This window comes from Amblyomma mixtum, chromosome 2 (assembly GCF_055824585.1).
Source record: "Amblyomma mixtum isolate Tamu chromosome 2, ASM5582458v1, whole genome shotgun sequence".
In the NCBI taxonomy this organism is placed as follows: domain Eukaryota; kingdom Metazoa; phylum Arthropoda; class Arachnida; order Ixodida; family Ixodidae; genus Amblyomma; species Amblyomma mixtum.
In genome coordinates, this window is record NC_143013.1 from 118,495,501 (window position 1) to 118,519,212 (window position 23,712).

Genomic DNA, 23,712 nt, shown 5'->3' on the forward strand with positions numbered 1-23,712 from the left:
TCCGGCTCCGGGACCCGGTTTTAAAGCCCCAAAGGCCCGGCCCACATTTAGTAGCTTCCAATCGTGTTACACTGCTCATATGATTGGTTTACCGAGAGCATGACCAGCCCTCCAGCTTCCGTAGGGCAAAACGCCCTTTCCATTGCAAAATAAAAGTAGAAACAAACACAAATACACATTCGTGCCAGCACGTGCGCGTATCGGTACCGCGGGGCGGGGGGGGGGGGGGGGGGGGACACCCGTATTTCCCGGCGCATTCGCGAGCGGCCGCGTTCCGAGAAAGGAGACGCTTCGCTTTGAGCGCCCCCAGCCGCGTTCCGATGACCCCGCGTACACTACCAATCCCTTACAAGTATCATCTGCGTAAGTAATAATATTCTTAGTCTGAGGTATGTTCACTATGTCGTTAATATACAGAAGGAACAGTATCGGTCCTAAAATAGAACCGTGTGGTACACCAACTACACTTTCCCCTGGTGTTGATGATACTGCGTTTATTTGGGTTATTTGAAAACGATTTTTTAAATAACAGGTGAGAAGCTCAAGAGCAAGACCTCTTACCCAGTACCGTTCCAGCTTTTGGAGAAGGATATCGTGTTTTACCGAGTCGAAAGCTTTCTTTAAATCAAGAAAAATTCCTAATTTTACTAGTCTTCTTTCTATATTGTCAGTTAGCTGTTCCTTAATATTAAGCAAAGCAGATTCTGTTGTTTTATTTTTTTGGAAACCATATTGCTCTTTTGCAATAATTTTGTGTCGTGCCAGATAATTATACAGGCGATTATTTATTACATGTTCAGCAACCTTCGCAAAAGTTGAGAGAACGGAAATCGGTCGGTAGTTGTTGAAGTTGTTGGCATCACCGCTCTTGTGAATTACAGCTACACGAGCCACTTTGATCAAGTCTGGGAACCCACCAGTGTTAAGCGTTGCGTGCAAGCGCATGCAACGAGCCCTGTCAAGTACTCTGTGGCGAAGTTTACGCTAACTTCTTGTTGTCCCGTCACCCTCACCGACCCTTAGCTCATATAGTACTTGAATGCATTGCAGATGGAGACCTGGCTACTACCATGGCAAAGCGACGCCCAGCGACAGTCGCACAGTATGTGAAGTTTGCCACTCAACTTAACCAGACATTAAGCAATTCGTCGCTTTGACTCTCGCTCATGGAGAGTTCAGGTGCCACGTTACGGAGGCCTAGGCCACAAGCCCGGCCACGTAACAAAGAGCGCAGAAGCACCGACACCTCACCAGACAGGAGTGACCAGCCACAGCGTATTTCAGCCTTCCCACCAGTCCAACAAGGTGTTTGGTTCTGTACTATCTCTGCCAAGCACAGTGCCCCTGCCCACCACCCTTGCCAGAACACGGCAGATGCTGTGTGCTTTAGCGCCGTTGAGCGAGAATTCTGGCATCTACTACAGTCTAAATCAACTGCTCCGTATTATACTACACATTCTTCCCAAGCTCTCCAGCACCATTCTGAGACCCTTGATGAATCACTAGTTCACTGTGCCCTCGTCAGCGCCACTAATGCTAGTTTTGGCCAAGCGAATGTATTTCCGGGCAGCGGATCTAAAGTGACTAATTTCACGCCACCTGGCCAGCTCTTTTGTCTCATGCACTGGACTAGAGGTCCGTTAGTTGTTGAAGTAGCAGCATCACTAACTACAGTCAGTGCGGACTGCTAGGAAAATCGTTGGACGTATAACTGGTTTGGTCGAGGTAGGCACCCTTGATAAAAACGTTTAGGCGATCCTCGGTGGATCGTTTCATGTGTTAGCTGCAAAACGTTCGTTAGGTACGAAGTTGACGTAATAAAGTATGGAATCTCGCAGGTGGTACACTTCGGTTCGTTATATCCGAGGTTGACACACTGTGTTAGTTACATCCGTTAACCAGACACAAAAGTTAGTTATATGCGAGTTAACACACGGAGGTGCGTTTTCTCAGAGGTGGGATACAAAGGCTAGTTATATCCGAATTAGTGTACTATATTCTTTTCAGTAGTATACTAATTCTGTTTGTAGCCCCGTGGTGGGTAGCAACCTGCCACTCCCTATTGACAGTCCACTCTAATGCTAACGAAATAAAATTATTACAATATCATCTCAGGCAAGATATGGTTTCCTTCCAGCCAAGCGAATTTAATGTTTCAACCACCCGTGCCTACTGAAATCAGCCATGCACCAACAAGCTGTTGTGCTCTTGCCCACATTCCACTCCAGAATTCCCACAATTTAGCCCACTCTCATCGGACATGTCGCGGCTTGCAGCATGAATCATCCCGGCTCGCCGGCGCAGACCCTTCCTGCTCCTCCTCACTGCCGGCTCGAGACTCCTACAACGCTTCGCAGGCCGCCCTTTCCAGTGTGCAAGGCTTCAACGGCCGAGCCCTCTCGACAATTCGTCTAATTTGAACGGTGACCAGTGCCGTGGCCTGATTGGAGGCTTTGAACGGCTGGCTGCCGCAACGCTCGCTGGCGGCTATAAAAATGTAGCCGCGCTGAGCCCGTGCAGTTGACGGGCAGCAGAAGAGCCATCACGCCGGAGCTACGCTTGCCCGGTTCCACCTTACTTCTTCGTGCTAGACCATGATGCTCTCGGCCCGTGTATCTATCATGTAAAAGCCCTTGTACATATTGTACATAAACGTCCTTTGACTCATCGTCGCCTCGACCGTTTCTTGGCTCGGATCGCCAGACCCCACAGTGTTGGCAGCGGTGGGATCCCCAATCCCAACAGTGGATGGCAGCTGCGGGATCGACCGGCGTCAGCTACCTCGGCGCGGTGAGTGGCTGATGTTTTCCCCTCAATTCGCCAGACTGCTCTAGCACAAGTGATTGTAGTTTAGAGTAGGCCTGTATGCTGCACCGGAGAGAGCTTTGCTGTTTCGAGTCGGAGTGCTTTGAAACGAAAGCTGCTGCAGAGGGAGTAAACAAGGCGGTTTTGGGAAGAATTACTTGCGCGTGTCATACTAGTAGCGCTATAGTAGTGAAGGGCAAGGGAATTCTAAGAGAAGGGCAAACTACAAGAGGCTATTGTGCGCGATGGAGAACTTGAAAGTGAAGAAACTCATCGAAATTTGTGAAGAGTTGGGCATTGATTTAGGCCCCGCAATACGGAAGCATGCGAACAGTTACAAAGTTCGCTCTCGTAAATCGGAGCAAAATTGATGTCCTCATTTTTTCCTCACCTGAGTGCTTTCCTACCCGAGTGATCTCAAAAGAGCAAATTTATTTTGCATTCATTTAATTCCGTGTCTCACATGTGTTTGACTCTTAGTTATTACTTTGGAGTTCTACTATCCCACATGTGTCTTTTGTTGAAGAGGGAACAAAAAGGAGACAGAAATGTAGCTAGCAGAGTTTTTTTGACCGTGAAGTCTTTTTTTTTTGACGGGTGACAGAAGGCACTTGCTCGTGTTGGGTGTTGCCTGTTGTCGGTCGGTTCTTGGCCAAATACAGAACGCTCAACGGTCGATGCTGAGAAGCAAGCTCTTCCGAAGGACGTAGCGAAGCTGGTTCAGTCATCTAGGCGACAAGGCGGCAGAGCAGTGATCCTGTCCTGACGAGCGGGAGCTGTTCACGGAAACGAGCCTGGAGCTACCTGCGACTGAGCACCGGACGAGAACTTGGAGTAACCTGGTGTACGAGCGCGCCCCGCATCTGAGCCACGCGGAAGCAGCTCGTCTTCGTGGCGCATTGTCTGGCGGCATAGTTGCTGTTGTGCTCTTGCCCACATTCCGCTGGCCTCTCTGGAAACCAGCGCCGCGCGCCCGCCGTCGCGCAAAGCAAGCCCAGACTCTCATCGGACATGTCGCGGCTTGCAGCGTGAATCATCTCACCTCGCCGGCGCGGACCCTTCCTCCTTCCCCTCCTCACCGTCGGTTCGAACTCCTACGGCGCTTCGCCGGCCGCCCTTTCATGTCTGCAAGCCTTCAACGGCCGAGCCCCTCCCGACCATTCGGCTAATTTGAACGGTGGCCAGTGCCGTGACCTGATTGGAGGATTTGAACGGCTTGCTGGCGCAACGGACACCGGCGGCTTTAAAAACGGAGCCGCGCTGAGCCCGAGCAGCAGACGGGCAGCAGGAGAGCCACCACGCCGGAGCTACGCTCGCCGCCGGGCGCCGGTCTTCTTTATGCTAACTCGTGGCGCTCTTGGCCCGTGTATCTACCATGTAAAAGCGCTTGTACATATTGTACATAAACGTCCTTTGACTCACCGTCGCTTCGACCGTTTCTTGGCTCAGATCGCCAGACCCAACAATGGTGGCAGCAGTGGAATCCCCAATCCCAACAAAGCACAAGTGTACCTTGCATTAATCGCTGTTGCATGGAATGTAAAATGCTGTTATGCTTTAAGGGTCATCTTTTGATCACTGTGTCCCTGGAAGCCACACATCATCAGGTCTACAGTCGCTGCCACTCCCTGGACCCGACCAGCCCTTGTGGGTAGCACGATCTCAACAAAGGGATATTCCAAACGTCTGCAGCCGGTCCTCTGAATCCAAGCAATCTGCTGCCGCAATAATTGAGGGTTGCAATGATTCATCCCTGCCTACCGCAAAGATCGGTGTCACTCGCCTGCACCTAAGCAGCAGGAAATTGCAAGCTTCTTGTGGAAACATGCGGACGTATTCGCTCACGGAGACGTTAACTTGGGTTTGCACGAAGGTGCGGAAATTGCATTTAACTTTCGTCCTGAGGGTGTGCCGTAGAGTCGATCCCTGTATGGTATTGTGCTTCTGTCCAGCATTTCCTTGATGATCTGAGATCACAGCGCTCCGCCAAATAATTATTCTTTCAGTTTGATCACCTTCGGCATTCTCCGTAGTGCTTTTGAGCAGAGGTTCTAAGAAGACCCCTTTGTGTTAACTGTACGTCACTAAACAAGATGACTTTGAGTGTTGTTCTGCCACATCCGCGTGCAGACAGCGTCATGAATGATACTTCTGGTTCGTAGTACTTTTCCTGCCTTGACCTCAAGTTTGCGTACTGCCGGCTTGTGTGCGCGAAAAATACCAAGAAAAAAAGCTTTCGTTACCAACCGTGGCACTTTCATGTGGACCCGCATGCCATTTGAACTGAAGAATGCACTTGCCGCCGTGGCAGTCAATTTTCGCTAACTTGAAGCCTTAAGTGCGAAGGGTAGAGTGCAAGTCTACCTGCTTGATGTTTTGAACTTCGCGCCAACTTCTGATGAGGTTTTCAAAAATATTACATGAAGTACTTCACCAAGCTTGCCTCAGCGGAGTGAAAATTTTGCTCGACAAATGCAAGTTCGAGTCTTGGAGTCGATCAAGTTTATCGAGTTCATCCTGAGCAAGAAAGGTAAGCAACCTAACCCTGCCAAAGTGGATTCCATCCTGAGAATCACCCAGTCTACTAACAGCAAAGTTGTCTTGTCATGGCTCTATACAGTCAATTTCCACTTACCGCTGAAATGCCTAGGATTTTCAAAGATTGCTGCAACATTGCAAAATCTCATTTCGTTTCAAAAGCTTTCTTACAACAGTGGATGTGATGAAGGCTCTGAACGAATCCTCTCAGCAATAATCCGCTCTTGGCCACTGCAACAACGGATGCCTCGGAGAAACAATGTGGCAGGGAAACTAACACTGAGTATGCGAGTCGTGTGCTGTCTCCTTATGATAAGTTTTGCAACAATGTTTTGGAATGTATTGGCATTTATTAGGCAGTCACCATGAAGTTCAGCATTTACTTAGTAAGAAAGTTTGCTTGCTTAATCAAAACTTTGCTGTCGCATGCCTCAAAGCTAATGTTACGTTTTCCATCGTTTCACAATTATTTTGATGGACGTGACGGAGTTCGTGTTTACTGCATAGCTGTATCATCGTCGCCAGGACATGGTTGCTGACATGCTATCCGTGTTACCGGCAGCAGTCCTCCCCCAGCAATAGTCAATGGCATCCATACAAGTAAAAGACACAGTGCCAGGACCTTCATCTATTTGCCATCTTCGAAATCACCAGAAGCTGATCTAGCCATAATTGATAACTTTCTGTACAACAGTGATGTAGCTACAGGCGTACAAACAACCGTACTCCCAGCAAATATGAGCCAGGCAGTACTAGATGTGGTTCATGACGGTGGATGCTACATGTATGCCACGCGGACACCAGCGAAACTGAGAGAATGTTCTCGTGGCCAACCCTTGCTGCCCCTGTAACATGCTGCGAGACATCATGTCAGTTCTGCCAAGGCAGCAATCGCTTAGCCTCTAAAAATCTTGGCAAAATTAGTCTGATGTCAATTTCAGACCTTCATTTGGCCATATTTGGCGATTACCGCATCATGGCGTCAGTAGCTTATGGAAAGATGTACATATTAAACGTGCATGACTTTCCCACACCTTCAATGTCCCAGCAGCTATGGCTTCAACATCGGCTAAGGACGTTATAGCGCATTGGCAGCCACTGTTCTTTGGGTTTGGTTGCCCTGAGGACAGAATTTGTGACCATGGTGCAGCCTTCGAATCCCACCAGTTTAAGCAGGTTATGCAAATGCACGGTGCAAAGATCCACTACTCGGCTGCACACTGTCCAGCCAAGAACGGTCTTTCAGAACGAAGCAACGGAGCTTCAGAGTCCGTCATTCGGAGGCTGCGCCCAGAGGACCCTATAGGATAACAAACTCAAAGAAGCTGTATTTGCCGGAAACTAAAGCTACAGCGCCAGCACCCGCTTCTCTCCATTTGAGCTACTTTAGAGGTATGTTCCCAAGCTCCTGTACAACGTCACCGTCCCTCTACAGCTAAGAGGCTTCAACCCGCCTTTTTCCGCTGCCCCAGAACTAGACTACCACAGCAAGCAATACTGTGGATGCAGAAATGAAACAAACTTAAATATGTTTTCAATCCCATGCGAATCAGTTTTTACAACTCAGCCATTTCATGCCGTTGTGTCATCAAGATCCCCTGAGAGATGGCAACAGAAAGTCGGCTCCTAAATTCAAGGGAATTTATCATATTACCGACAAAATTACGCCTGTGACATTCGGGGTCACCTCAATCACCGGTGAAGAGCCCCATGGTTGAACCTGTGAAATGCTGGTGCATGTAATTCAGCTCAAGCATACTTCAAGCCTTACATAGTAAAGAGTCAGAACTTGTGATCATGTGATCTTCCTACTCTGTGAAGTGATGCAGAGGATAACTTGTCCCCGCGATCATTGTCTAATAAGCTTGAAATTCCGCATCTTTTTGGTACCATCATCAAGACAACACTGCCAACGGTGGGCACCCGAGTGCTTAAAGATTGTTCCTTCTCCCACTGAGGACATGAAGAAGAGGTAGTTTTGTTCGTTTCTGTACCTAAGGAACCTGACCTAAGAAGGGAAAGATGTGAGGGATAGGCTTACTACTAACGCCACCTGTTATTAGCAGCATCTCCGGAAACCAAGCCTAGTGCAGTTTAGTGCCGTGCAGTGCGTGCGTGTTCATTGACCGTGCGGAGTTTTGGTGTATTTTTGGCGCGTAATGCAGCGCGAGGCCTCATTAGTAAGCTTCTTCATATCACTGCGCGAGCCGCAATCAATGCCGTACGCCACGGCCAGACTCCACCTAGTCGTTCCACAGCCTTATGCCATCGCAATGCGCAGAGAGCAGCAGCATCAGGCGATTGAGTACAGTGAGGCCAAATCCTGGGAAGGGAAAAAGTTATCCATATATTGTATAGCAAAAACCACCGTTTTGAAATAAAAGTGGGAAACAAATGATTAAACGCAGCATCCGGTGATAGAGTGCACAGTACACGCGCTAAGCAAGGAGCAGAAAGAGTATTGATGTGTATCCTGTAACGCACAGCAAGGAACACAGTCTCCTGTATACTAATGTAACTCCTAGTGAGGCTTTTCGCGCAAAACCTAACTGTGCAGTTCTGCTCCCGCGTAAAGAAAAACAGCCTGCGTCCCCCGGGAGGAAACTCATCACAGCCCTACAAAACCATTTTCTCCCCGAAGTGAAACTGGAGCGTCTTGTGCCGCAAGTTTCTAAAGAAGCATTGCGGCCCATGTCTGCGCCTGTAAGCCAGGTCAGGTTTCGAAATGGGAAACCTGCCTGTGACAGCAAAAACGCGGCCATCCTATTACTGTAACGCGTCTTAACAGCGGTGCATTGCGACAGGTCCTGTTTTAATAGGTTCTTGGCGAACATGCGCGGACCAGGGGCCAAGTTACACAAGAAACAAACAGGGAGCGATGACCAAGCAATCGGGAGCCATCCCTATAGTGCTTCTTAATAGCGACTGTAGGGAGAACAGGTACTTCTGCACCCATGGCGCATACAGAAGAAAAGATGAGCCTGTTCCGCAGCGCGGGTTGCTGTGCGGGGGGATGATTCGTAGCGTAGACACTGCAACGGAAGCACCTTTCATACATGAAAGCTAGCTGGCCGTGAGTTCCACAGATGCGAGCGATTCCACACCGACACGTTCGTTTTTCATGGGCTGCTGCAAACTCCATATGATTACTGAACGCCGCCACGCCTTTTGCTTTGTGTAGCGTTTCGACACTGGAAGATGCCGAGTGAACTTCGCTGCCAGCGCCTGCGTTAGTGCCCCGTCAGCAGCGGACTAAGCTGCAGCGGAATTCGTTTATGAGGTAATTGGTCATTAGCACTGCTGTTTATTCCCGTTGATTAGCACGCATAGATGATGCGAAGGTAAGCAGAGTGAAAATTTGAGGTATTGTTACAATCATGCGCACTTTGATGTATTGGTACATATTTTCTATTTTTTGGCCGGAACTGACGGACGCATTATTCGAAAAGTGCGTTACTGAGATAAACAAAACCTCCGGGGCATGACAAAAGCGCCAGTGCCAACGAGGTTTCGATATTACGACACTACTACTACACCTTAACCCGGCCACCTCATTATCATCTCATTAACCTGTGGACGAGTCATTTCATAAACGCGAAGCCAAACACTCTGCTCAGCAAACATTGCACCTTTTGAAACGGGCCTGAGATTGATGTTAGCAGAACGGGAAAGAATAACAAAAAGTCCTTTGACATGATAGAATGAACAAAGAATTAGTATGTTCATGAACAAACTTAATAGACCAGTTTGAATCGGAATAGGAGAGATAAAAGCAATAGTAAGTAAAAAAAAAATATAACACGATGGCCAGCAGCCCCTTGAAAGGAAATGATGTTGGGTGGTGAGGATTCGACTATCAATAGAGAATATCCTACTGTTTAGATTAGGTGGCAATCAGATCCAATTTCAATCTCACGATGAAAGAAAGAAAGAAACAAACAAACAAAGAAACAAACAAACGTTTAAAATTGTTTATTTTAGAATTGTATGAGGCCAGTGATTTTCTGTGCGCCGTCTTGTCAGACGCTTTTAAATGGTTGCAGACATAGATCGGGGTTCGTTGGATTTTTTCTTAATATAAAAAGGAGGTTAAGCCTGCGCATCTTTCGACTTAATTGCAGGGTTGGAATGCCACGCCTAATAAATAGATGAACTGGTGGGTTCATTAGCCGATATATAGAACGGATCAAACGAACTGCTCTGCGTTGGATTTTTTCAAGCAGGCTAATGCTAAATAGTGCAAGTATATTCAAGTTAAGCTTCTATGTTGAGTGAACAGGTTTGCCGCTTTTCAACTGCTGTCGCTCGCTCTAGCTAATGTTGTAGAAAACGGAGTTTCTGAGTGCAGGATGCACATATGCTAGAGACGTGTACCTTTCAGTTCTTATTGGTAGAATGATATATGGGTACTTATATTCTTGAAATCAGAAGCTACGACACTAAAATTCATTGCAATTAAGGGGCGAATCACTTCTTTGTTATGGTATAGAATCTTTTTTATGAGTGCTCGGTTTCATATGCCGCTGATTTTGTCTCGTGTGAATGTTATTAAGAATCGAATTTAGGCGTAATTGATTACTACGACTGTCAATATTACGATACAGAACACAATCAGTGACAAAGAGCCTAAATTCAATTTGATCACTTACCTCCGAAGGTGGGCAAATGCCCTCGTTTTTGTTTTTGCTCCCTCACCCCCACAATTAAATCATTGGCCCTCCCTCACTGTCATCAACACTTCGTAAGCCTTCCCGCAACCACGCCCTCACAATGAGAACTTTTAATAGTCGAGTTAATTTTCGTTATTGAAGATGTGCGCTGATGTTCCTAATTCGCACTAGGCGGAAACTATTGTCCACTCTGTCCGCTTAAGACTGTGTCCAGGCAGGCGGATCTTCCTTATCACTCCTAAGTTCGCAGCACAGCCAAGAATGGTCGCAAGAATTATGACACAGGAACTACGCCCGTACTTTTGAACGATCGGTCGTAACAACTGGGTGACTCTAGTACTTCCGGCAACGACTAAAATGAAGTGCAGCGGGAGAATCGGGGCCGTGCAAAGCGCAGCAAAATTTTCACGGCGCCCTCATTGGCCAATCAGGGGTTCCGGGTTAATTTCAACCAGGAAACTGCCGGCTTCCGGAAAAATAGACACTGACATAAATAAGCAGGCCGGCCTACTTACCACTGCACAGTCGATTTGCTTGGAGTGTTAGGGCACGATAAAACTACTACACCCCACATTAAGAAGGAGATTCGGACAGCTGGCCGGCTACAGGGGTCGCGACTGAAGACAGGGGGCGTGCACGTCAGATTGGACAAGAGAAAACTCTCCTATGAATAAAGTTACGGCAAACATCATTACACAGATCTTAAGAGAAAAAACGTTGTTTCCTAAAGGCAAGGCAATGAAGCATACAGTGCCGAGGAATTAACAAAGTTATATATGATAAGACAGACTACGGGGTATCACGAAATTAACACTTGGGTAATACCGGTGTAATGACTGAAAACAGATGCAGAAGCGCAAACAATGTTACGCGATTGAACGAACCAATGCAGAGGTATAAGACGAGGCGCCGAGATCGAGCTATACACGGACAACGAGTTCGATAGATTGGAAGAACCGGGCGTTGTCTGCAGAGTGAAAAAATCCGGTCACAGGAAGCGCCACTGGGGTGCGATTTCTCGCTAAGGGGCCGATGTGGAACCGCTGATGCTGGTGAGATTAGGCCGTACATTTCAAGGCCTGCCATCAGCGCCCTCGGCCAGAGGATGACTTGCTGGCCACATCTATGGCTGGCTGCCTACAAGTCGCACGCAACGACTTGCTACAAGTAATCTCCAAGCACAAGCGACGAAGAACATTACTCTACAAGGGACGACTAACAACGGTACAAAAAAATAGAACAAAACGAACAGAAAATAAGAAAAGCATGGGACGAAAGTCTAAACGACAGGAACTTCTACTGAAAGGACTACAGCGAAACACTGTTTCTTCAGCAAGACACCTCCGGGAAATGTCTAAGGCGAACAAGAGGAAAGTCATAGCGGAGTGTGGCTGGAAACGAGCTCGCGCCAAGCTGGGCGCAATCGACGGAAAAGCGAGGGCCGAACAAAGGCTAGGACAAACCCGAAGGTTGAGCCAGTTTTGTTGGAAACCCATCTGTGAAGGGTAGAAAGGGCAGTGGATAAGGTGGAAAAATCTTTAAAAACGAAAGTGCCACGATCTTAGAATGGTAAGAATAGTGAAGACTGAAAGAACAACGTATGGAAGACGCGACAAGAAAAAAAAAAAACATATTGTAGTCGAGAGAGTAATTTGGAAGAAAACATAAAATATGCAGGTTTATTGGCCTGCCCTCTCTGGTTCTGATCGGATGCCGGGCGGTGGAGTAGGGGGTGAGGGGGTTGCTGCTTAATAGCGTCCAGGTGTGGCCCCGGGGTCAGTTCACGGACGCGCTAGCTGCTCGTCGAAGGGGCAGCATGGTAGGCTCGGTAGACCTGCAAAGTACCGTGCCAGGGGTCTCGGAGGGTCAGCGCAGCTTATGCATGTACTTAAGGATCGGGGACCGCTTCCGTCATCAGTATTCGGCCATTCTTTTATTCCAGCCGCCCACCGCTGTAATGCGTGATCTCTTCATATTTTAGTTTTCTCGCACGTTGGTCGCCACGTCCTCGTCGTTTTTAGTGTCCGCCGACGGATCCTCGCTAGCCACGGAATGAAAAACGGTTCAGTTTGTCTGCAGCGACCACTCAGTTAAGTTTTGTGTTTGTTGGAGCCCGGGAAAGTCCTGCATTTTGTGTTTTTGGTCGATAGGCTTTTCATCGTATCTGTACACTGGGCTCAACTGGCGTGGCTCCTCTGTTGCACCTGGCTTCCTCTGAAAAAAACACAGTGTTGCCTGATTAATAACACGGCGCTTTCTTTCGTCGCTTGAAGCTTTTTCGGGTTCTCTTAGCTCTATTTTGTTTTCGAACGGCTTGGCCTGTTTCCTGTTTAATTAATACGAAGCTAGGAGTGAATGGGCCGCGTGGATAATGCTGCCAGCCTTCTGACTTTTGTTATTGTTTATTTAATTTCTTTATTGGACGTCCCCGTGTGTTTTAAAACAAGCTGCTTCCAGGATGGGAGACTTGAAGGCGAGGCCAGGCCTTGACTTTGAAACACAGCCTCGCCTTCAACTCATGAATCTTTTCCTCCCTCTCCCTCTCCTCACCACCTCTGCCCACCCTCATCCTCGCATCCTGAATGCCTTGGCATTGACAACAATGTGCCAGAAACGCTGCCACCTGCCAGGGTGGCAGGGTGGATGGGGACTATAATGCAGATATAAAGACAAGTGGGAATTTCTTTCCACTTATGCGGGAGAACATCCCGTTCCTCTCGCTCGTAACGCCTCCCACCGCGGTGACAACCTCGCGAAATGCTTGCGCAGACCTTGTCTTTGAGAACCAGGCATTGGTGCAGCAAGTCGAGCATATATCCATCTATTTATCCGACCACAAAGCTTCCTTCATGACCATCAAGAACTTTTAGTGGAGTGTTTCTTGAAGAAGGAATATGTGTGAAAAATAACAAGTTCTCTGTAATTGTACATGTATGTCTTGCTCGAATTTTTTGCCTCAATCTATCGAAAAGCTGAAACAGCTGATGAACTGCGCTGAAATTTCGCAATAGGAAGTAACGTAATTGTCGGCAATTTTTTTCTCAAGAATCTTGCACACCAAATTCAGTATAATATTGTGGCATGCTGTTTAAGTTCAAATTATTAACATTAAGCCGCATTTTAGAGATGAAAATAAGGTCGAAGCGATAATCATAGGAATTAAATTTTTTTTTTTTTACCATACCAGCTAATGGAGAGTCTTGGTACGTAAAAATTGAGTGAATGGGCTTTCAGTACTGCGAGATTTTACTGAAATATTACCCCATGATCACTTACTGCATTGCATGGTAGCGAAGATTTTACGACTGGAAAGAAGATAGTAAAGACAGACAGGCGGTTGTTTCCAGCATCTGCTCTAAGTCGGCTGCGCTTGGTCGGTTTTTCTTGCCCAGGAACAGCAGCTGTCTTACTGTATCTTGTGCTCCAGAACTTGTGAAGATCCTTTGTCTTATCATGTGCAAGGCTTTGCTTAGAAAGGACTTGTGCAACTTCTGTACGGGAAGAACGTGAGAACCAATCAGAAGTTAATCTTTCCTGGGTTTGCATTTTGCGCATCACAGCCTCTTTTAATGAAGAAAAAAATCTGCCTTGAGAGTATATCCGTGGTTTGGAAGAACACATGATGCACAACGATGCGTTCTTTCAAGGGCGTTCCACAATCGATTTCTTTTACTCATTTCCTGCAACACCACACACAACCTAAAACGTCAGTTCAACCAACTTTCATTTCAGGGTGGTCTAGCTGATAATATCCTTTCACGCCTGCTGCTTTTAAGACATTTGTTAATTTTCACATTCAGACGCTGTCTTTTCGAACGTTAGGATCATTCTTTTTTTCCATGACAGCCTTTATGACCGCTGAGAATGTTGCACCTCTCTCCTTTTTCACTGTGAAGCGTATGGACCTCAGGGGAAAGTTTAGAGTCAGTAGGTTTGATGAGGTTGGCGAAAATCGGCGAAGCCAGGTGCCGGAAAGTTTGAATACGGCGGCTGCGTTGGTAATATATATGTCATTTCATATCTTCTATTAAGCAACCCTAAGACATGACGTGGGAAGGCGGTAGAGAAAAATATATTTCTTAACAGCATTGAGAAGTGAAACAGTAACATTTATTACCGGCGGGCTATGATTTCTATTGTTGTGCGTTTTAAAAGGCATCCGCTTACAGAACGAAAAGTACGAGCCGAGTCGAAAAATACTGAACCTTATCGAAAATACAATAAAATATTTTGTAGCTTCGTAGTAACGAGAGATTTGTCTGCTATTTTGTAGGGTTCTTCTGTGGTATTTTTCTTTAGTCTGTAGTTCTATACTATGTTTCTGCAATAACTACCAAAAATTCTGTTGCTACTACAAAAAGTTGTGTTGTTACCAGAAGTTCTTGGTCGAAAACATCACAGAAAATTTGTTGTGACGGCGAAATTTTTTCAGTTGTGTTTTTCGACTGGGAGGGTTTCGTTAGAGTTCATTTGCATAGTATATTATGACGTTTACCAGTATGTTATAGGTATTTCTTAGTTTTAGTGGCAGTAGATAGCACACACACTCGCAAAACAAGAACTACGTGTACTGAGTGCAGTTTCTGTCGCTTTTTCGTCTTGTTTGTTTATTTGTTTTGTAAAATCCGGCGTTGAGATATCGCTGAGACAGGAGAAACACCTCGCAGGTTTAGTTTCATGCACTGTAAAGTAATTACTTGCGCTCTGGTTTATATTATAAAACGCAATTTTGGGCCAGTAATCGCAGAAAAACTGTCGCTAGTCATTATCAGCAGACCCGTTGAAGACCTTTCGAATACTTTCTTACATTTTCTCGCTCTAAAGGATTGAAGATAAAACACAGCGTTAGTTCGGAGCGGAGTGGAGAGTCGACAGGAAGTAAACGAAGCTCTGAAGTTTCTAGTAAAAAATGCAGGTGAACATACTCAGCCGAGACAAATATATATATGAGAAAAATATATGCGGTAAATACCCGCTCACTGCGGCAACCTCGTATGTCAGAAAGGTGCCAGGAAGTGGCAGGGCCGAAAGAAGCTACGAACGAAAATAACACTTCAAAGAAACGGGAAATAGAGGAATAGAAAAAAAGGGATGCTTCCAGCGTGAGATTCCTAACGACGAGATGCGCAATGCATTCTCGCTAGATGCCTGCCTCCCTCGCTGGCTTCTTATCTCACACGTGACCGTAGAAAGTCCAGATGCCCGCATTTTTCATCAAGGAGTTCCGGGAAGCCAGTTTGCTCTTTTTCTTCCCTTACTCTCCTCGGCATTTAGGCTTTCGGCGTTGTTTGTGCAGGGAGCCGAGGCAGCGTTGCGAATGAGCAAAGTTAGAGGCCGTGATGAATGGCTGCTCTCTGGGAGGACAAGCGGCGAATAAAAAGGAGCGCAGAGAACTCCAAAAGCACGGTTCGCTTCGTACATTTTGTTTGCTTGTGTTATACTGAGCTTCTGACTTTGCACGTCGCTGCCGCAAGGTGGCCTGGAGATTACCCGAACTACGAAACCAATCGCACCATCGGATTTCATGTGTGCTCTGCGGTGTTTATCTTGTTTCCAGTCGTAGGAGATGCTTTTTTGTAGCTACGATTTGGGAGGGTAGGTCAACTTGCATCCGTTACTAGGATGTGCGGAAGTCACGAGTATTTAAACTGGCACTGTCCGATAGCTACATGGGGCATGTGGCCTTGAAATACCACGAAATGGCCAAAAAAGTGTCTTTAAAAAAATTAATTGTTGCATCTATTTGTATGCATCGTTTTGTAAGCTGTCCTGAAGTTTTATTGCTGAAATAAATTGAGAAGTACACCAATAAAAAAGTTTAGTGAACCGCGGCGGCTCCGCATTGCGAGGGAAACCTCGAAATATGGACGTTTGTCTCCGTTATGATAATGTGTCTAGAAAATACCTTGCGGAGCAAATTTCTTCACGACTGTTTCATCTTCTTTGAGGTCGCTTATAAAGTATGGCGCTTTCACTGCATCATTCGTCTGTTTTGGATGAAAAGTTGTGCAGACGTGACTTTATCGGCGATGTTTATTTGAAAACTTAAAAGAGCCCCGTTAAAGAGGGTAGACGGTGGCTTCAACGCTGCACATTGGATATCAGTCTAGTAGGTACAAAAATAGTCACTGAAAGACTGCACGCATACGAATGAAACCATGAATAGGGACAGTAGCAAGTAAGGCACACTTAATTAAAAAAGTGAGGCGAAATTGCTCGTGTAACCTTTCTCGCATTGGCGTTGCCAAATCATTTTGGGAGTATGGCTCCACGCCCAATTCTTCATGGTTAGCAGGAATATTTCTTAATGGTTAGCAGAAAAAAAAGATGCTAGTTTTTGGTGGTGGCATAAGAAGAACGACAGTGGTAACACCAGCAATTAAGCTCTTTAGCGCTGTCTCTAAATATTCGGGAGCACCATGATACGGAGTATTCGATGACGTCGGAGCGGTAGCCATTTTTTTTTTGTCTGTGAAGCTCTGCGAAAAGCCGCGCCCGTATCTTATGGGCTTATCGCCTCCTGCTTCGGCCTGCACTGCTGAAGCTACGCTCTGGACAACAGAATGACGCCCGTTACGATACGTGAACACCCTCTATAATCAAGTGAGAATTGTAAAGGGGTGAAATTTCGCAGATCGTCGACGCACTGCGTGCAGCCGAAACTCTTACCTTAGCATGCTTAAGTCCGGAGTTGTCGCGTAATCTCGTAATGGGGCCGAAAGAAAAGCTGTGGAGTTGGCGCGTTGAGGGCATAAGTTAAACTTCTAGCTTTAGCAGTCAAGAGTGGTGTTGCAGGGCACGAAGGGGGCGCTCCAGTGCGTAATAAAAACGATTTCTTCACGCTTCTAAATGTTCTATGGTTAAAATACAAAAAAAAACAAAACAAAAAAGGTCTATTGAAACCATGCGCACATATTTGGAACGAGAAAAAAGAAGGTGTATCTGCGCTAAAAAAAGCAGAGAGGCTTCTCGAACTAGCTTCGCTGTGGGCTTAGCACGAACTTCAACAAGTTTTGGGCCGGTATTGGTGCGACCTCAATCTTGCGTGTAGGAGCGACGGGAACAGGGGCCGTATTCTAAAAGCTGTACATTTTAAAATCACCATTTCCCGTCCGTCTGGTCCATGGTCATTGGTCACTCAGGAATACCCGTGGCTTTCAAGCTGTCTTACACCATTCGCTGGCATTGACTGCGATATGCAGCCACTGGTAAGGGGCATCGCAGCGCTTTGTCAATAGCAGAAGATCGGAGCTGAACACGGGCTGCCATTGGGTCCGTTCGTCTTCTACCCAGTGGCTGGGTCGCTTTCCATAGACGTTTAAAAGCCGCTGGTACATCTGAGTGACGAACGACAGAGGACGAGACGGTCGCGAAATGGCCATTTTAAAATGAACAGCTTATAGAATACGACCCCAGGGCTCCACTACCTCAATACTACGTCATCTTTCGTGGCTTCCCTTGCGCAAGGAGGCCTCATCATTGAATATCATTCGTAATTGCTGGCTGGCAGGAGAGCCAGCCTGTTAGAGAATAGCAGGTACCCAAGTGCGGCGTGTAGTGAGACAAATATATTTAAAAATTAAAAAAAACCCGTACTGATGAAGTACGTTCTGCTGAACGCAGAGGATGTAGGGAATCGTCCATAACCTGTGCTTTCCGGGGAGCTGGCACCGTAGAACAAATGTCAGGTAAAGGGTTTGAGACGGAAAAAACAAGCTCATGCGAAACGAACTATGCGACCTCTTACACTGAAGCTGAGAACGCTTTTTTTTGTTTTCATGGCTATTCCAATAATTTCTCATGGTGCCTGCAGAGATAGCAGAGAGTGTCGAAGCATTAGCGGTCGTCATGCGAATAGAGAAAGATGCAAGATGAGAAGTATGCCTCAAGTTGGATTAGTCTTCCTCTAGATTTGCAACAGAAAAACGCGCCCACGGGCTGCGATTTGATGTAAAGGTACAAAGCGCTGAATTTCGGATTGAAGTTTGTCTCTTTTCAATTGACTGAGATTTTGCAGGTCATGTTCATTACAGCAAAGGGGTTCTGTGTGAATAGTCAGCCGACTGAGTCGCCCACTGAAGACAGCCACCAGAGACAGTCGGTCCGTTTTGTACCATGGCTTTTCCCTAAGCCTTTTCTCTCTACATGACTGCTCTAGGCTCCAATCCGGAGGGACTGGAAGCAAAAAAGATCATTCGATCAGCCGGTGGAAACAGTTGTCGAGACAAATGCTTCGTTGAAATGGCGTACCACATTCTAGAATTAGAAATACAGAATTTTTGCTATTTACAATCGTGGACAAGGTCCTGAATAAGTCATGCGCCTCTTTGTAGTGGCGCTCGTCCGGTTTTCCTCTTCAGCCTTAGTGACGTGTTCGGCCGCCTTGGCCACCTTCTCTGTTTCGTGTGCGGACGTAAACTAGTTAGCAGCAACCATTATCAGTTTCGACCATTCACGACAAAATTGTGACGACGCAGGATTTGCTGAAGCATCCAAGCCATCTGCTCACTATGTGCCGGCGGCCCCTGGAATCAGGGTGGCAATTTTTTAAAATTACGATTAAATATTAGACAGAAATTTATACGTTAGTTTGGGCGTCAACTTCTCCAGCGATCTCAAAATGGCGTTAGACTGAAGAAGCATTTCACGCCTAGGAACGTGAGCCATGTGTTTCGGTAGTAGTCTGATGCCAGGCTTGCCATGCAGAATATATATCTTCACCGAATATTTCTTCTTTCATATGATATCAAGAGTCATATATTCAAACATGAAGAGCCTGCTTATCCAAAGGGCAATTTTTTTTTCTAAACTTCTGACTTTCTCACTTTGCATACGAAGCCTGAGTAAAAACTACCATAAATACTGCTTTCAGCGTCTTCTCTTCTAATCTTATAGTTGTGTTCCAGGAATTCTTTCAGCTCTCTTCTGCGCGAAAAACAAAACAAAGAAAACAAACGACAATGGTCATGTTCTTCCGCGCGCTATTCCGAATCTGAAAACGGCCTGAGTGCAAGCGCGGTAGCGGCTTGCGCGCCACAAATAAGCGCAAATAAGCAAGTACACAGCCTCGCAGATGCCGCGCGCGTAAATCTTACTACTGCTCTTCGTTTTGCTTTGGAACGTGCGGATGGCGTCTAAAACAATGGACGGAAAGGCTAAAGAGCAGGAAAGGCAGCGAAGCGCACGCGGAACCTTTTAGCGGCCCGTAAATCCACTTCGCTGAAAACCAATCCTTCGGAAACTGGCGCCGAGGAAGTCTGCTAAAGTAGGTCAGACAGCGAGTTTCGCAGCACCATGTGGATGCGCGAATGCCTTCGAGCTTTTATTGCTTACGAATATCTTGTTTGTTCGGCCGAACTGAGATAGCACGTGGGAGAAATCGCCTCCTGCATCTGTCGGCGCAGGACATCGTGAGGCGGCTTACGGCGTAAACTGCCGCGTGGTACATAAATATACGCCCGTAAATGCGCACAGCAGTTTGCCGAGTTGTATTTCAAGCATAGCTGATTTTTGCTCTCTCAACGCTTGTGTACGCATTTTAACGCGAAGTGCGAATTCTGGAAGAAAAACTGAAAGAAAAAGAAAGTACGCAGAGCGCAGAAGAAATGTGAACTATCCACACTGCCTAATATTCCCACGGAACTACTGGCTTCACTAGGGCAAATAGGTGCTGTGGGGAGACGCGCAGTCGTGTTTACGGTGAATCCGGAGGCTCGGGACGAATTGATAAAGATCTTGCTTCTTGTCCAGGTCGTATGACTCATCATGCTTCCCAGCGTTCCAAATCTCTTGTAGACAACAGAACACTGATCCTCAACCTCCAAAAAAAAGAGCCTCACTACAAGGTCTACATGAAAAAAAAAAAAAACCCTTGGACCTAAACTTTTGACAAAGACGGACATAATGTCTGCCTGCCTTGTTGCGCAATCAACCTGCACAAGCCGCATCGATGAACAGTTTTTAAAATAAAAATCTCTAAATGTTATACAAAAGTCACCCAGTATATCGATTTCTCTCGGTGCACAATAGTTCCGTAGCCATATGTCGCGTCCATTTGTGACGAAAAAATGGTTGGCAAAGCCCGAAATATTGCGCGAAAGCATAGTTTTCACAGGTGCACAACACCGCCACGTGCATCAAAGCACGATTGAGGTGTACGCTGACCCAGTAAGTCCGTTATGCGCCTTGCTTTTCCTCAAAATCGTTGGAGCTTAAACAATCCGCTGGTTTTTAAATAAAGAAAAGCGCACAACACGCTCAATTTGTAGGTGGGCTCGAACGCCTACTCAGAGCGCCACTGAGGTGTCCACTGACCCTGTGAGCCAGTTGCACCGCTACATAATACGACCCACTGCCATGTGCCACAATGACAAGGTCATCCTTGCCTTCAATCTTAAGGGGGCCTTTCACAACAACGTCCGTCATGGCAGCACCCTGCTCAACCTGAGTACCCCCGATTGTGGGCACAAGGCAATGGCCTATGTATGAGACTCTCTCGAAGCGTCAGGCCCTCCTCATGATCTAGCACGACCAATACATATCAGAACACAATGGGTTCACGGGGTAGAGCACAACTCAAGGGGTGGTCTTGCCACCACTTGTTTTTAACATTGCTATGATGCGGCTTCCACACCAATTGGCCCGGTTGGAGGGCATCCATCACGCACTCTACGAGGATGATATGACAGTGTGGACTAAGAAAGGGTGGTGGTGGTGAGGAGCATTTATTTAGTAATATACAGAGAGGTGCTCGGGGAGAGGCCCCTAATGGGTCTCACCCCTTACAATACTAGGCGGAGTCCCTCATTCCGGGATCCCGTTGGTCGAGACCGCTACACAAGTCCGCCGAACCAGGGCCTGTTGGGCCGATAGTTCCTGGAAGCTGAGAAGGGCCGCCTCCCAGTCCTCTCGGGTAGGGGAAGGGGTGATTGGGGGGAGAGAAGGATTTTTCTGCATGCCCAAGCCATGTGGAAGGTGTCGGCCACGTCCCCACAGAATGAGCAGCGGCCGTCAAAAGAAGGATTAAAGTGCTTGAGAACCGGCGGGCACAGCAGGGTGTTTGTAAAGAGCCTGAGGAGAATTCGTTCGCCAGCTTTACTCAGTCCATTCATAGGAACTGGGTATCGCCGGTGTTCGGCACGATAGTGCTCAGTAATTTCTTTAAAAGAAAGGAGAGGGCTGTGATCTGGGTTAAGCTCCTCCCAAGGGACGCCTGGTGCCCGGTGAGTGAGTGCGCGGGCTGCCTCATGGGCGGCTTCGTTACCTGGCATGCCTTGGTGGCCGGGGACCCATATGATTGAGCGATGAGTTGGATCGCCGTCGCGAGTACTGCGGTGTAAAATTTGTTGAGCGAGTGGAGTGATCCAACCGAACTCAAAGTTACGACAGGCTCCGCGAGAGTCTGTGAGGATGAATTTAGAGTCGGGATGGGAGGCTGCGAGGGCGATCGCCACCTCCTCCGCATGCGTTGAGTTGGGCGCTCTGAACGAGAGGCCGTCCACCTGTTTTCCCTCGTGTATGACTGCAGCCGTGTACCATTCCCCCTGGAGCGGTAGGGGCCTGCAATGTCGACGTAGAAGACGTGTTTCTTTGAGCCATAGTGGCGGCGCAGGGCATTCGCCCGCGCCTGGCGCCGGCCATTATGGTCCTCCTTGTTCATCTTAGTCGGAAGGGGTAGAACGTAAAGGGCGCTTCTCCACAGTTCTGGCACTCGAACCCGTTCCATGGTATGGTGATCATGTCTGATATGTAACCGGTCCAAGAGGCGGCGACCGGACACGGTCTGGGCGAGACGCGTGTATTGGTTAATGAGATGCGCCTCGCGGAGTTCACGATAGGTGTTCACCACCCCCAAAGCGAGGAGACGCGCGTTGGAAGTGGATATCGGGAGGTCGAGGGCTCTCTTGAAAATTTTGCGGAGTACAATCTCCAAGTGATCTTCGTCATGTTTCCGTAAGCGGAGGTAAGGAGTCGAGTACAGTACTCGACTAGTTACGAAGGCATGCTCGAGCCGCATCGCATCCTTACTTCGCAACCCTCCTCGCTTGTTGGAAACGCGGCGAACCGTTCGGCCCACCTGGTCGCCGACTTTGCGGAGTTTGGCAAGAGTTGTGTCTGCCTTACGATGTTGATTAATGAAGAGACCGAGTATTCGTAGCTCCTTCGCTTCACGGATGGGGCCGCTTGCGAGAGAAAGCTGAACGGAGATTTTGCATTTCGGAGAAGATCGAATATGCACAAATTCAGACTTGGACGGGGAGCACTGGAGGCCGCAGTACGTGACATAGTGGTCAACTATGCTCGCCGCTGCTTGCAGGCATTCCTCCATCTCTCCTATGTTTCCGGTAGTGGCCCAAATGGTGATGTCATCGGCATACAGCGCATGCTGAACACCGCCGACAGCCGCCAGCTGTGCCGGGAGGTACATCATAGCAATGTTAAAGAGAAGCGGGGACAACACAGCGCCTTGTGGTGTGCCCCGCGTTCCCATCTCAAACGGGCCGTACTCGGTCTCTTGTATACGTATATAGGCCAAGCGGTCTGTTAAGAAATCTTTGATGTAATTGAATGTACGAGGACCACAGTTGGTCTCGCTAAGGTGCTTTAGTATGACGCCGTGTTTTACATTGTCAAACGCACTCTTGAGATCGAGTGCTAGGACTATTTTGTCGTTGTGTGGGTGTTCTATGGGTTCGAGAACCTCGTGATGAAGCTGTAAGAGGATGTCTTGTGCGGACTTACCGGGTCGGAAACCGAACATGGTGTCGGCAAAGGAGCTCTTGATCTCGAGATATTCTGAGAGGCGGTCACGGACCATCGTTTCCATCAGTTTTCCTACGCATGAAGTGAGGGAGATGGGCCGGAGGTTGTCTGTGTTTACCGGTTTCCCCGCCTTTGGGATAAAGGTTACCAATGATGTCTTCCAATCCGGTGGCAACGAAGTGTCCCCGGTCCAAATGGCTTTAATATATTCGGGTAGGGTTTCGTATGCCCGATCAGGAAGGTTCGATAATAATTTGACTGTGACCTTATCCCTCCCGGGCGCCGTCCCCCTGCGCATTTTGGCAAAGAGCCGCGCGAAGGTCGTGAAGCTGGAAAATTTGATCCAGTTCCGGATTATCGCAGCCTGCATACGAAAAAAATTAGGAGTCACTTTGGCGACTAAAGTGGTGCAAGGCGAAAGCCTTAGTACAGCATTCTGTCACGAATGTGGTTGTGAATGATGATTCAAGTGCTGCCAGCGAATGACGCGTCCATTGGCTGTCTGCGTGTGTTACTGATGTGTGGTTAACATGTTAAGCTTCGCCTGTAAGAGTGGAACGCGACAGCGTCTTGCAACGCTGCCAGGGAGTCCACAGAACGCCATCGCCAATTCGGCTGTACGCCTTGCTGGACGGTAAATTTATTTTTTGAGGAAAGGAAATGTATCTCTCTCGCATATCTGGGTGGACACCTGCACCTCGCCGTAAGGGAAATGGGGAAGATGGGAGTGAACGAAGACGCCGTATTAGCTAGACGCGCCTTTGTTCATTCCAAACCATTCAGCTGGCATTACGGAGTGGCTAGCGTGCTCGTATCGCACTCCGGAGACCCTGGTTCGATTCCCCAACTCGACCAATTTCGTTCTCGGTTTTATTGATTTATGCGGTCTAACTACAAAGGTTAATTAGGCTATTTCATATTTATATTATTGTTTTTC